Raw genomic sequence first — 14,946 nt, forward strand, 5'->3', positions numbered from 1 at the left:
TTTTAGGCAACAGCAATAATGACCTTCTTTCCTTAGTACAATATGGTTAGTATTTTTCCAAAACATGAAAATCATGTATAGAATTATATATGAATGCCAATATCAACTTTATGATTAGGGAGACTCCTTCCTAATAAAAAGGGAACATATAAAATATGAGTTTACATTTCCATATGTCTAGTTCTTGTTTTTTAAAAAAAGGTAGTGATGGTTTTTCTGGAGAATAATTGTTGTATGTGGTGGAAAAGTTCCTTCCATTCATGTGAAATGTAAAGTTTCCTCTTTGCTTAGAATTGCCATTTTTGTAATTAGGAGGGTTTCTTTTTTAAAAAAAAATTTTTTTTTCAACGTTTATTTATTTTTGGGACAGAGAGAGACAGAGCATGAACGGGGGAGGGGCAGAGAGAGAGGGAGACACAGAATCGGAAACAGGCTCCAGGCTCTGAGCCGTCAGCCCAGAGCCCGACGCGGGGCTCGAACTCCCGGACCGTGAGATCGTGACCTGGCTGAAGTCGGGCGCTCAACCGACTGCGCCACCCAGGCGCCCCTGGAGGGTTTCTTTTTTAAGTGGATTGCTATTATTTCATCTGTATGTATTTCTGACTTCCAACTCCATTCTATTACATTATCTTTTGATTTGGTGATACTGTATAAAACATACTGTTTCTTTTCCTTCTTCTTCTTCTACTCCATTAAGTTCATTGCATTTAAAAGAGGGTTACTGTACTATTTCATTAAAATATAAACATTATTTACAGAGAAGATGTTACAGTTGAAGATTTGATTATGTCCCCTCAGTTTAGAAACAAAGAGAGAGGCACTCCAGTGCCTACCCAATAGCCTAGCCCAGCTTCCAAGTTATTTCTGACTTGACTCTTTCTTGGTGTCTTTCCTCCAAATAAACTGATTTAGTCAGTGTTTCTGCAATAACATCTATTCTTTTCTGCCTCTCTGCCTTTGCTCAGTTTCTTCCACCTGATGTGCTTTCCTGTTTTGAGCCCAATCCCATTCACACCAGTGCCCTTTACCACATATGTGATCACTTTCTTGGTACTCGCATCCTGGGTGTCCTAAATAACTACTTATTCACTTTGATTTAGATGGCTAAGTTGTGAGGACAGAATCCTGGGTCTGTAGAACTCACTGCATGCCTATCAATCATCAGTAAATTTAAACAGCAGAAGCTAAAGCTAGAGTATGTCTTTATATTGAATCCATTTACTACTTTTGTCAGTGTTTGGTAAGTGTGAATAGGAAAAATACTTTGCCAAGATATAGATGGTAGGATTGCCTCCATAGATTACAAGAAATACTAGCTGCTGCCTTTTGGAGACTTTGTATTTTATGAGTAAGAACATTTAAGTAGGAGCAGGTTGAAATGTCATAGTGCATTTAATTGTGCAAGTATTCTTAAAAATATGCCCAGCATTACTGCTGGTGGGAATGCAAACTGGTGCAGCCACTCTGGAAAACAGTATGGAAGTTCCTCAAAAAATTAAAAATAGAACTACCCTACAACCCAGTAATTGCATTACCATGTGTTTATCCAAAGGATACAAAGCTGTTGATTCGAGGGGGCACATGCACCCCAATGTTTATAGCAGCACTATTGACAATAGCCAAATAATGGAAAGAGCCCAAATGTCCATGGACTGATGAATGGATAAAGAAGGTGTGTGTGTGTGTGTGTGTGTGTGTGTGTGTGTGTGTGTGTAATGGAATATTACTCAGTGATCAAAAAGAATGAAATCTTGCCATTTGCAACAACGTGGATGGAACTAGAGTGTATTATGTTAATAAGCAAAATAAGTCAATCAGAGAAAGGCAAATATCATATGACTTCATTCATATGTGGAATTTAAGACACAAAACAGATGAACATAGGGGAAGGGAAGCAAAAATAAGATAAAAACAGAGAAGGAGGCAAACCATAAAAGACTCTTAAACATGGAGAACAAACTGAGGGTTGCTGGATGTTGGGTGGGGGGATGGGCTAAATGGGCAAGGGGCATTAAGGAGGACATTCATTGGGATGAGCACTAGGTGTTATATGTAAGTGATAAATCACTAAATCCTATTCCTGAAGTCATTATTATACTATATGTTAACTAACTTGGATTTAAATTAAATGAATAAATAAATAAAAATATGCCTAGCATTTTTACTGTCAAAGTATTTTTAAAATAAAACATGGCCAATGAGATAAATGAAAATTTGTAAAACTTACTTTCTCCTCCTGTAGGAGTTTGTGTCCCTTTAAGAAGTGAGGTTGGGCAGCAGGAGATTTTCTAAGCAATTATCAGCCTTGATTTTTGAGGCAAAAAGAGCTGTTAGATTTTGTACTTTAATTACTTCAATTTAAGAGCTAATTTGTTATGTTATTGTTATAATATTGTTACAATATTGACAGGCTCAAATTCCCTAAAATAAATGATCAAAGAAAGAAGTCTAGTATAAGATTAAAAATGTTTTTCTTTTTGATACTGTTGTCTTACTCAAAGAGGATTTTTGTGTGTGAAAATTTAAACAAAGAATAGCAAACTATTAAAATGAGGTATTATATTTGCATAAATTATTTTTGAAAAAAGTATTTGATAAATGTTTACAACATAAAGAGCTTCATTAATTTACTTTGAAATTTTAGTGAAATAATGCAGCAGGTAGCAGAAATATTAAACATCATAAAATTAAATTTGGTTAAAATGCCACTAAGAGTGTAGTTGTATTTTCTCTTTTTAGAATGAATTTTGAGTGGCTCAGAAAAGAAGCACCTTATTGGCCACTGTAAATCTGGCTGTTGTTATCTTTCCTCTTATCAAAGTAGGAGCATTAAGATACTCTGAGTATAAAATGTGAAATGGAAATATGTTTTCTGTTTAAGTTTGAGAGATTCTGATAAATTTAATAATTTATAAAATATCTTGTTATAATTGAATTTTAAAAGATGTCTGTTTAAAGAATCAAAAAAAGATACATTCACTCATCCATTAGACAGGTACTGGTGCTTTCTCTTTGCCAGACACTGTGGTAGACACTCAAGATGGAGAGATGAATTACAACTGTAATTCCTCAGAGATTTGCAATACAAAGAGTGTAAATAAATCTATAACCAAATAAATACAATAGAAATAGTAAATGTTATGTAAATGTGTGTACGGGATATGGTAGAAGCATGAAGATAGTGACCATACTTGCCCATGGCCTCATGATAGGTTCTAAAATATTTATTATATATGGTATAATATATTTGTATAAATGCATGTCTTTATAGTTGCAAAAATCTGAGAACAAATGTTAATGTCTGTGTATGTACATATTCATATTTTCAATCAGTTATGAATATCAGGCCATAATGGTTTGTTTCATATTTTTATCATGCCCAAATCACTTCTTGATATTATATTAAGCAAATGAGAAAGCACATCAACTCCATTAAGCAATTAAATCTTTATTTTAGTAAATTCCTATGTGGCACACTAAACTGGTGTCATGATGACCTTGAAAGTATCAAGGTACCTTCCTAAAAGATAGATTTTTCTATAGTAATCTGCAAGTATCATCTTTCTATGTTCCTTATCAAAAGAATAATACTTACAACCACATGTAATGCTCATTAATATTCATATTCTCATTAATGCTCATTAATATTCATAAACATGAAGATACCCACACCAGCATAACCATCCTGCCTGTATTGTACTTAAGCTATTTTAGGGAAAATGTATTAACTTAATTGTTTCCTGGTGTCCATAACGGGGAAAGAGATGTCTAGGTAACATGGTCATATAAACTGTGAGTGTGTGTGCATTTGTGTATACCCATTTAGACATGTGTACCACCTAGGGTTTCCAATTGGGAATGGCAGTTCAATTTCATAAATGCTTTTGTATGTGTATTCACAAAGCCACCTGATTCTGTTTAAAGTATTACCATTTCCATTACTAAATGTGAAATCTTAAATCACAGATGTTGCCCAATCCACTGGAGAACCAGTGTTGATACTTTTTTTGTTAATATCAGGGCAGAAAGCCTAATTAAATTAATATAAATCAGTATCGATTTGTATCAATAATAAAAGTGTTCTGTATGTGATAATTCTGCCTTCACTGGCAGGCATTATCCAGTTTTTGGTTATGTTTGTGTGTGTGTGTGTGTGTGTGTGTGTGTGTGTGTGTGTGTGTGCATGCATGTGTGCTTATTTCAGAACTTTTTAAAAATGAAATCATTATATGGTATATCTGGATATAGTAGGAAATGAAATAAAGTTTATGTTCATCAATAGAAATGAATATTATTGAAAAATATCCAAAAATAGCCCTTAAGATAAATTATAACTAAGATAAAATGCTTAGGAATGTTTAGTTCATTCCATGATTCTCCTGGAATTTAAAGTATACATTAATCAGAAAATAGTTAATCAAGGACAGAATAGAAACGAGTTACCAATTAAAAATTTTATATGTATATGTTTAATTGTTCAGTAGCTATAAAACTGACTAACAAAATCTGAATCAAAAATATTCTTTTTCTACTAGCACTCCAAAGTAAGTGGACAAGTTTACTCAATCAGCTAGTACAGTCAACAGTCTGACTCTGACCTTTTACCCAAAATCAGCTCCAAAACTATATAGCTCTTCTTGTTTTCAGATTCAGACCTTCCCCTCCATTTCTCTTATCAATCCTAAAGCTGTCGTCCCTACCTTTGTTGAGTCTCATCATCTGCTGTTAAACCACTCATCCAGAACTTTAGACTGCTTTTGAGGAAATCAATTTTTAAGAAATACACCTCCTGCTTAGCCAGACCTTCTATTCCCCCCCTCCATTGACATCCTGTCATATTTCCAAAGTAACTGCCTTCTATAAGCTCCTAAAGAGTTCTTACCTTTTATCTATTTCTTTAGTTTCTCTCATACTCTTTTTACCCAGATTTTTGCTTTGGACCTTTGTGAATATGTTGTCCATGACACCCAAAATATACTTTCCTCTTAATATTGTCTTTCCAAATCTCATCCAGTCTTCAGAGCCCATGCCTAGTCGTGCCTTTAAGAAATCTCCCCCATGGGTTCCCCTCTGGATACTCTTTTAAGTCACTCAGGTATTTATTAGCAATACAGGACATCTAGAACTAGTGATAAAGGTTTTCTATTGTACTCCAGTGCTACTGTCTCTGTAACATGGACTCAGCATTTTAAGAGAAGAAGCCATGTCATATTCTTCTCTTAATCCTCATTAGAACACAAAAAGACATAACAGGTCCTCAAGAAATACTCATTTATTGAGTGTAGATTACAAGGATCATTATGAAACTTTAAAGCAGTAGTTTTCAATCAGGGGCAATATGGGACATTTGGCAATGTCTGAAGACATTTTTACTTGTCCCAGTTGGGAGGGAGATCCTACTGACATCTAATAAGCAGAAGCCAGGAGTGCAGCTGAATGTTCTAACAGTGCACGGGAACACAACAAAGAGTTATCCCAACCCTCCAAAAGTCAGTAGCGCTGAAGTTAAGAAATCCTGCCAAAATAGGTGTTAAATTTCACAGTAAACAATCTAAAATCTTATATATTTCCTCAAAAGCAAGAACCTTTAGGGATTAGGCCATGGAATGCCATTGTATGCATTTCTTCTCTTCTTACCACTGTTAATGGAAGATCAAATAAATGTTCCAAAGACAGCCAGAGGTGATTTAAAAACACTTCATTAAATATTCACATGGCTACCAACACAATAAGATCCAACATAAACTGAGTCTACACCACATTTATCAAAACATGGTAGGGACCACCTTATTCCTTTTATTACAACTTTCTTCATCCTAAATTTGCTCTGATCGGTGCTCCTCAGAAGTTTTTACCCATTCTTATTCATATTACCTTCTGTTTTTGTCAACATATGTTTTGATATTGAAATTGTAATTACAATTAAGTGTCAAAGCATTCATAAATTTGACTTTTTGCATGTATTAACACATATTTCATATGTATTAAGATATGAAATTAAAGGGAGTCAGGGTAGGAAAAAATTGAGAAAAAATTTGAAATGTAAAAAGGAAAATTCTTTCAGATGTTCTTAAAGACATGAAATTATTCAGAATTTTACCTTATTGCAAAGAGAAAAAATATTAGATTTGAACTTATTAAACAAATACTTTTTTTAAAACTTTCTTCTAAATGGAGGGACAAATCAAAATAGCAAAATTATAGTTCCTCTTTTGACTCATGTAGTTTTCAATAAGTAGTTGAGTTGCTATCAGGGTATTTTTGGAGAGAAAAGACGTGATTCTCTAAGGAATTACAAATATTACATATAAAGTTATTGTTGCACCTATTCGTGATGCATTCAAAAATAATATATTACCTAAATATAATATTGATCAGTTTTCCTCCCTTTCAAAATCCTCTAAAAATAAAACAAGCATAGAAAAAATTACTTGGTTTGGAGTAGGAGTCACTCTAAATGTGTGCTTTTATTGCCTTGTTTTTAAGACCTTTATTTTAATCCATGCAAAACATCTAAATAATTTAGTCCTGGAATCCCATTCATTGGCAAACTAAAAGACCATCCAAATAAATAATAATCTGGGATTACTCTTGGTCCTTGGAAAGGAAATATTTCTAGAAATAAAAATACTGTTATTCTCTTTTTCCTGTAATTTTCATAGCACTCTGATGGCAGTTTTATGGCCACTAACAGAGATTTGGCCCAGAAAAGCATGTTTAAACTGAGGGTGCACCCCTGCTAAATCAAAATGAATTGTGAAATAGCTAGAAATGCCACAACTTCTCTTCATGTTCTGCAAATTGTTTCAAGATGTTTTCTATAAACTTGCACTACTTTTGCTTTTATTTCTTTTTACTCATTCATTCAGCAAATATTTACTAAAAATAAATTTACCAAGAATTTACTAAGAATATAAAAAGAATATCCCATGTACCAGCCACTAGTCTTACATGCCCAGTCACTGGTAAGCATGGGCACACATTCTTCCTGTTTGACAGAGATTACAGTCTGATAGGGCAAGTAGATAAAGATCAAATAATTATATAAATAAATACTTTTTTTATTCATTCAGGAAACATGCATTGAGTGCCTCCTGTTTTTCCAAAATGTTCTAGACTTGCAGGACACAGTGCCAAAACCTAAGAAGCTGACCTTCTGGCAGCCAAAAAAACAGTAAGCAAATAAAAATAGATAGATATTATCATGACAGGTGGTACTATGAAAAAAATTAAGTTATATGAGGGCATAGAAGATTTTGGGGATTAGGATAATATGTTTCAAGACACAGTGGTCAGGAAATGTTAGAACAGAGACCTGAATGAAGAAAGAGAATGAGTCATGAGAAGAGAATTCCAGGCAGGAAGTGACTGACATATTAGGGAATCCACAAGGGAAATGGGGTGAGTGAGGGAGAGTGGTAGAAGATGAGATCAGAGAGATAGGAAGGGGCTAGATATTTTATGTGGCAAATACCTTTGGTTATTACAAACTGTGCAGAGTGCTTTATAACAAATACAAGTGTTAAAAAAAAACAGATAACTGAGAGCCTAAGCTAACCTGGGGAATTAGAGAAGGCTTCTGTTGGGGATTAAATTGTGTCCCCCCAAATTCATATGTTGAAGTTTTAATTCCCCAATGTGATCATGTTTGAAGATAAGGTCTTGAAAGAGGTAATTAGGTAAATGAAGTAGAAGGGTAAGATCCTAATCCAATAAGACTGGTATCTTTATGAGAATACAAAAAGATACCAGGGACCCATGCACACAGACAAAAGGCCATGTTAGGATTCAGTGAGAAGGTAGATGGCCATTTGCAAGCCAAGGAGAGGTGCTTGAGGAAAAACAAAACCTGCCAACCCTTTGATTTGGACACCTAGTCTCCAGAATTGTGAGAAAATAAATTTATATTGTTTAAGCCACCCAGCCTCTAATGTTTTCTTACAAAAGCAATAGCAGACTGATACAGCTTCCATGAGGAGGTGACCTTTGGGCCAAAAACTGAAGGAAATATGGGAGTTAACCACTTGAAGTAGCGTAAGGTAACAGTATGTGCAAGGACCCTATGTTTGAAAAGCATATAGTGTGTTTGAGATTCCGAAAGCCTGTTGGCTGCAGCTCTGAGAGCAAAGATAAGAACCGCACATGGAGAGATAGAAGAGGTTGAGGGAAGGTAAATCATACAAGATCTGGTAGGCTCTCTGAAGGATTTTGGCTTTTATCTTAAAGGGGCTCATATGATCAAAAAGATTTGGCATTTTTAAACATCATCTGGCTATGGAAAATTGGAGTAGGGAAAGAATGAGTGCAGGGAGACCACTCTAAAGTCCCAGAGGGATGGTGAAGTAGACTAGACTGGAAAGGAAGCAATAAAGATGGAGAGAAGTAGATAGTTGCGGATGAAGCTGACAGGACAAGGATTACTCCTACATCTTTGGGCCTTGCAGATGGAAGGAAGTTGATTCCACTCTTGAGATAGGGAACACTGAATTCATAATTGTATCTCCAAACCTAATCAGTTCCATTTTGAACATGTTGAATTTGAGATGCTTCTAAAATATCCAAGTGGAGAATGAGTAAGTGGATAAATCTGGAGCTCAGAAAACAGATGGAAGCTGGAGATATAAGCTTGGGGTTCACCAGCATATATATAGTAATTGAAACTTGCTGTAGTTTCAGTTCTCTAGAGACAGGGATTTTATTTGTTTTGTTCACAAATGTATCCCAGGTGCATGGAACAGTGCTGACATATGGGAGGCACTCAATACATATGTGTTGAATGAATTAATGAATAGATTACCTACAGAGAGCATTTCATATGAAAAGAGAAATAGGTCTAGAATGAAACTGAAGAAAGCAACATTCATAGGCTGGGTAGAACTTACAGATATACAACAAAGGAACAGTCAGAAGAAAATCAGTAAAGTCTGAGGTACATGTAGCCAGAGGAAGAGTGTTTCAAGAAGAAAGGTGAGTTCATCCTCTGCAGTGAGTGGCATGCAGCAGCAAGCCTAGCCCATGAATGAACACTTCTGAATCCTAATGGCTTTAAAATACTTGAATTTATTTATCACTGTTGTCAATCTTTGAATCAAAAAAGATTTGATTTCTTATGTGCAGGATTTACCTCAGATAATAACAGTCTCTTGGAACCACATCTCTGACACATTCCCAGCATGGGTGTGTATATAATTTCATCATCATTCCATGCATTAATTTATGATCATAACGACAGTTGCAAATAATGTATTTGAGTAATGGAACACCAGTAGCTTTTCTTGACAAATGCATTTGAAGTCTTCCCTCTGGATGAAAACTCAACCGCTTTTTGCCTTACTATCTCCTCCCCTCCCTCTTTTTATTTCATTCTGTGCTTCCCTACACTCTGCGTAACAAAGACTTTATTAGCTTCATGAATAACCACATGATAAGTCATAATTAAGACCTGAATAAATGGTAAAAAATAATTTTATTTCACCACCTGTATACTGTCTACAAAAAATGTAGACTGGTTAATTAATTAATTTATTAATTTCCAAAGTCGTGAGTATAATTTGTGTAATCCTAGTTATTCTCATATAGATTCTCCACCTTGCAGAAGAGCTATATGGAACCATCTGGGGACATTTCTTATTCTCATGACCATAGTTTTCTTATAGCTGAATTAGGGTCTTGGACCTCAACTGAGAGATCAAGAATATTCAGCAGAAAATCCTGCCTCTCCATTTCTTCTGAATGGCCTCTTTCTTGAGGTAGATGACCCACTTGACTCTTATTCATTATTAGCAATAGAAAGAATAAGGAGAAAAGTCATTAAGTAGTCCTTGGTTTTGATCCCAACTGTGGATTATAAATATTTAGTTTAAGGATAATTCTGTTTCTTCCTCCCTGCTTTATTTTTCTTCAATACACTTATCCTACTTGAAGTTTTATTATATGTTTTTTACTTTATTTGGTCTTGGATTATCTTCCAACGGAAAATAAGAACAAGACAAGAACATTGTCTCTCTCAGCTTTGCTGCATCCTCACACTCAAAACTATGCCTGACATATTGCAGGAGCTCAGTAATATTTACAGGATAAATAAATAAATAGATACTTAAATCCTGATGGTGGGAAGTAGATATAAAATGCTGGTTGAGTTTGCTATTTAGCATGAAGTGCAATTCTTGATATCAAGTCACACATTTGAAATATAGGCAAACTTTTTGGCTTTGGATTTAACATCTTTAGCTGACTTCTCCTAAGCACCAGCCCCACATTGGATGTTTCCACATGAAGATCCAAAAGGTGCTTTGAACTCAAGGTATCCCACCCAAACACACTTCTTTTTTGTTTTCTGCCCCCCACCCCCCACAACCCTCACACCTCTTCCTCCTCCTCAAGGCCTTCTTATCACCTTTTACCTACCTGCTCCTTTGAGTTATAAAATCCCTCTCCTTCTGATACCCAACCTCTCAACCACATGGCCCCTGTCATGATTCATTGGATAACTCCCCTTTCCTGACAGTTGCAAGGCCTCCTAAGGACTTCTGGTGCCTCTAGTCTCCCTTTTTTTCCAGTCGATATTCCATATTCCAGATATTCCACACTTAGCAGTGTGAATATTAGCTAATCAATAAAAAACATTGAGTTTATTGTGTGTGCATTCTAGGTTCAAGGAATAGTCTAAGGCCAAATGGGGCTCTTTGTCTTACATGAGGGCATGAAGACTAGATATGCTCATGTCACTGTCCTTCTCAAAAATGTTCAAAGACATTTTCCCATTTACATTCAGTAAAACTTAATCCCTTAAAATGATATTCCCAAACTCTTTTGCCTTCCTAGTTTTATATCCAATCCTTCCTATGACCCTAAACACAAGCACTCTACATAATTCCTGTATTGTTTCTAGAAAGGGTATGCACTTCATCTTGAGTTGTGACTTTCTTCATCTCGTCCCTCTGACTGGAATGGATTCCTCTTTCCCCTTACCCACATGATAAGATCCCTTTCATTCTCAGATGCCTAACTCATATGTCTGCTCACCTATGAGCCCTTTTCCACCACCACAGGAAGAATTACATCTTTTCTGTTTGCTCACAGCCTTCATTTAGTCCTCTGTAAGAGCACTTATATCTGCTATGGAGTAGGTTCTGAGCACCTTAGAGACATGCTCCTGGTGAATTCATTTTTTGTTTAAGGGATCTTATTACTAAGCCTTAATTTCTCTACATATTTGAGATTTCAAGTTCATATCAAATAATGTCTTTCTAAAGTATTCCTACCTTTCCTCCGATATGTTCTATTAAGTGCTAGCCATGATTGTGCAACACTACAATAACTGCTATGCTCTATTTCTCTAAAGTTCTCCATCCTTGAGCTGTAGCAATGAGGAGCTTTTTATAGCCCATTTGGTAGGAAGACTCACACCATCTTTAGAGTTCAAAATGGAAATGGATCCTCCACTGTACTGAACAGATCCTCATAGAACGTCCTGTGCAATATGGCTAAATACTTTGCTTTCCCTTTTTTTGCTCATGTAGCTCAGGAGCAGTTGCTTGTGTACTTGATGCCTAATAATCATGTGGTTACAAAAGGACATGCAAAAATCTCTTTTTGTCATAAATATAGATAGTGGTAACCTCGGGTATTATTCGGTAGCTAGGGTGATTTCACTAATGACCAGCAGATACAGAGCTTAATTGTCAACTGATATATGTCAGAACTCCATATACTGGCTAATTTCCATCAGTTTCTAAATGGTAACTGCTAATGTCAAGGCAGTTCAAAAACAGCGAAAACTTGATTTCCCCTTAATATCCTGAGAATCGTATTAATGGGCACCAGGGAGTCTGGGCAATAAATCTGATGGATTTTTGCCATCATATTTAGAATACAAATTAATGCTAGAAACAGTTTTCTAACAGGAGATAATAAAGGAAATGGGAAAACAAAAATAAATGTTACAAAGAGGAAAAATACAGTCTCTGTGAGCAAATTAATTGCTTTTGTAAATTAGATGGAACTTTTTAAATCTAGGCAAGAGTTTTAAAATTATATAATTTAGCTAAATAACATAGTATTTGTTCCTACCATCAAATATTTGTCTTTCTGTTGGGGCCAAAATTGATGTTTAAATATGTTTTATGACAAAGAAGTGGTTGCCAAATTATTTACTAGTGAATATTTCTTTAATTGGACTGAGGTAAGTGAGAATGTGATTCATCCCTAAAGTGGCCAATTTCAGGCAGGGTGGGTGTGAAGACTGACTCCCATCTCTATACCTACCAGTGAGATCATTAGAGACATGCAGTGTTTGTAGCACACAAACTGGACAGTATCTGGGTGTGTTCACAGTACAACTACACAGTACGGGTTCTGCCAACCTGTCCCAAATCCTCAGGCCAAATCCCTTGAGGCCCTGGCTTTCACCTTGCAGATTTTGGCTGTTAATGACAGTTACAATATTGTACACCAAAGGCTTTCAGAAAATGTTTGTGCTTTGATTATGACAAAGACTTTCTTGCTACAGAGGTTTAGACAAGGTTCTGAAGCATAAGATGAAATGGGTAATGAGCAGAAAAAGCCAAATGTAAGTTTTGCTGAGACCAATTCCTGCCTTCACATGGTAGTGAGTCTCCTTGGTTTCTCACTAAAATATGAAGAGGATGGATCCTCTCCTTGGCCGAGGACATGTACTTGCTTAATAGCGTATGTAATTTACTTTGTTCATTTTTTTTTTAATAAAAATTGTATATACTTGTGCTCACTTTGGAAGTATATGTACTAAAATTAGAATGATATAGAAAAGTTAGCATGACCCTCGCACAAGGTTGACATGTAAATTTGTGACGCGTTCCATAGTTTTATAGGAAATATAGTTAATAATATCTAACAACTATGGTGACAGCTGGTAGCTAGATTTATCTCGGTGATCATTTTATAATGTATATAAATGTTGAATCACTATGTTGTACACCTGAAACTAAATTGTATGTCAACTACACTTCAATTTAAAAAAGAAATTCACAAACAATAGGTGTTTAAGAGTTCCCTTCCTTAAGATTCCATGAATCACATTTTGTGAAGTTAAACCAGACAATTTGAGAGTAAAGTGGCTAACTTATTCCTCTCAATCCACATAAAATATAATATTGCTAAGTAAATTCTATTTCTAGGCCCAAAAAATATATATTTAAGATGTATAACATTGTGTTTTGATGTACATATATACTAGTGAAATGAATACTATGGTCAAGATAATTATCCATCTCACATAATTACCTTTTCTGTGTGTGTGTGGTGAGAGTACCTAATATTTACTCTCAACAGATTTCCAGTACACAGTGCTGTGTTGTTAATTATAGGTGCCATACTATACGTTAGATCTCTAGAACTTATTCATCCTGCAGAATGGCTTACTTTCAAATATAGACATATAAATTAAAAAGGGGAAATCAATTATAAGATCACATTTATAAAACATCTTAAAAATAATTCTTGTGGTTTATGCTATTGTATTTTAATGTTGATTAATCTAATACTATGAAATTATAATGATATCTCTTACTGAGTTCTTAAAAAGAATAATTATTTCATAGTATCTGAATATCCTAATATTATCTCAGTTTTTCAAGTCTTGAGAAATATTGTATCTACAAATAATTTTTTTCCATAGCGTGTATCAAAATTCAGAAGTTCAAGATTGATGTTTGTGGTATAATTACTTTTATATTGTTACATGTAAAATCGTGGAAATATGCTTGAGATCATAATTAAGCACCTATTTCAAGTCAATAAGAACTCTTGTACAGTTTGTTAAGGATGAAATACAGTGAGAGAACATTTGACTTGTAACATGAGAGTCCATGCCCAGAAACATTATGTGTATCATAGAAAAAATAATGCAGTGGATTTTATGTTTTATTTTAATTTTGAGAAATAGATAATTGCTTAATAGATAGATAATTTTCACATGGAAAGTATGTCATATGATTAATAACAGATTAAAAGATAGCTGATAAGCTCATTTTAATATTCTCACACAGTAGTGTTCAAATTTAAATCTTTTGTGTCTTAAACTTTCCATATCCTTCCTGATGTTTTATTTAATGCAAATATTTTTATAAAATATGCACACATATTTAAAGAAAGTACAGTAGCATATTTATAAGAACTTATGATGATAATTTTACGAAAGTCATCTAATAAATGAAACCTCTACTCTAAAGAACTCTTAAATGATATGAAAACATCAAGAAGCCTTGAGGCACCTGGGTGGCTCATTTGGTTAAGTGTCTGACTCTTGGTCTTAGCTCAGGTCTTGATCTCAGGGTCATGAATTCAAGCCCTATGTTAGGCTCTGTGGAGCCTACTTAAAAAAAAAAAGCATTAAGAAGGCTTAATATCTGGGGTCTTACACAAACAAATAGATAACAAACCACACATGTCTACCTAAAAATTAAAAGAAGTAATATAAAGAATTGGTAGTGGAGGGGGGAAATCTAAGTTGAATTTAAAGAACTAGATCAGGGGCGCCTGGGTGGCGCAGTCGGTTAAGCATCCAACTTCAGCCAGGTCACGATCTCGCGGTCCATGAGTTCGAGCCCCGCGTCAGGCTCTGGGCTGATGGCTCAGAGCCTGGAGCCTGTTTCCGATTCTGTGTCTCCCTCTCTCTCTGCCCCTCCCCCGTTCATGCTCTGTCTCTCTCTGTCCCAAAAAAATAAATAAACGTTAAAAAAAAAATTAAAAAAAAAAATAAATAAAGAACTAGATCAGATCAAACACAGGTCAATTCTTCTTTTCCTATAGACCTTCTTGGGGACATAGATCCCATTATTTAAAATTTGAATACATTTTATTGGCTCATGGATTATTTTAGCTCTGTTATTAAAATTATATTTCACTTCAAAGTATGTCATTTGAAAGATTTGCAGCAATGTCCTATGTCTGATTTCTTTAGGAAAA

General features: G+C 35.0%; 1 protein-coding gene and 1 non-coding gene across 3 annotated transcripts in view; both read left to right on the forward strand.

The window, feature by feature from the left end:
* Window positions 1–14,946, forward strand: part of KCNQ5 (potassium voltage-gated channel subfamily Q member 5) — a 517,269-nt gene that overhangs the window by 74,358 nt on the left and 427,965 nt on the right. The window lies entirely within an intron of this gene.
* LOC122490674 lies at window positions 12,742–12,847 on the forward strand. Its single transcript, XR_006299215.1, has one exon. It is a non-coding gene; the product is annotated as a U6 spliceosomal RNA (small nuclear RNA).

This window comes from Prionailurus bengalensis, chromosome B2, assembly GCF_016509475.1.
Source record: "Prionailurus bengalensis isolate Pbe53 chromosome B2, Fcat_Pben_1.1_paternal_pri, whole genome shotgun sequence".
Lineage (NCBI taxonomy): Eukaryota > Metazoa > Chordata > Mammalia > Carnivora > Felidae > Prionailurus > Prionailurus bengalensis.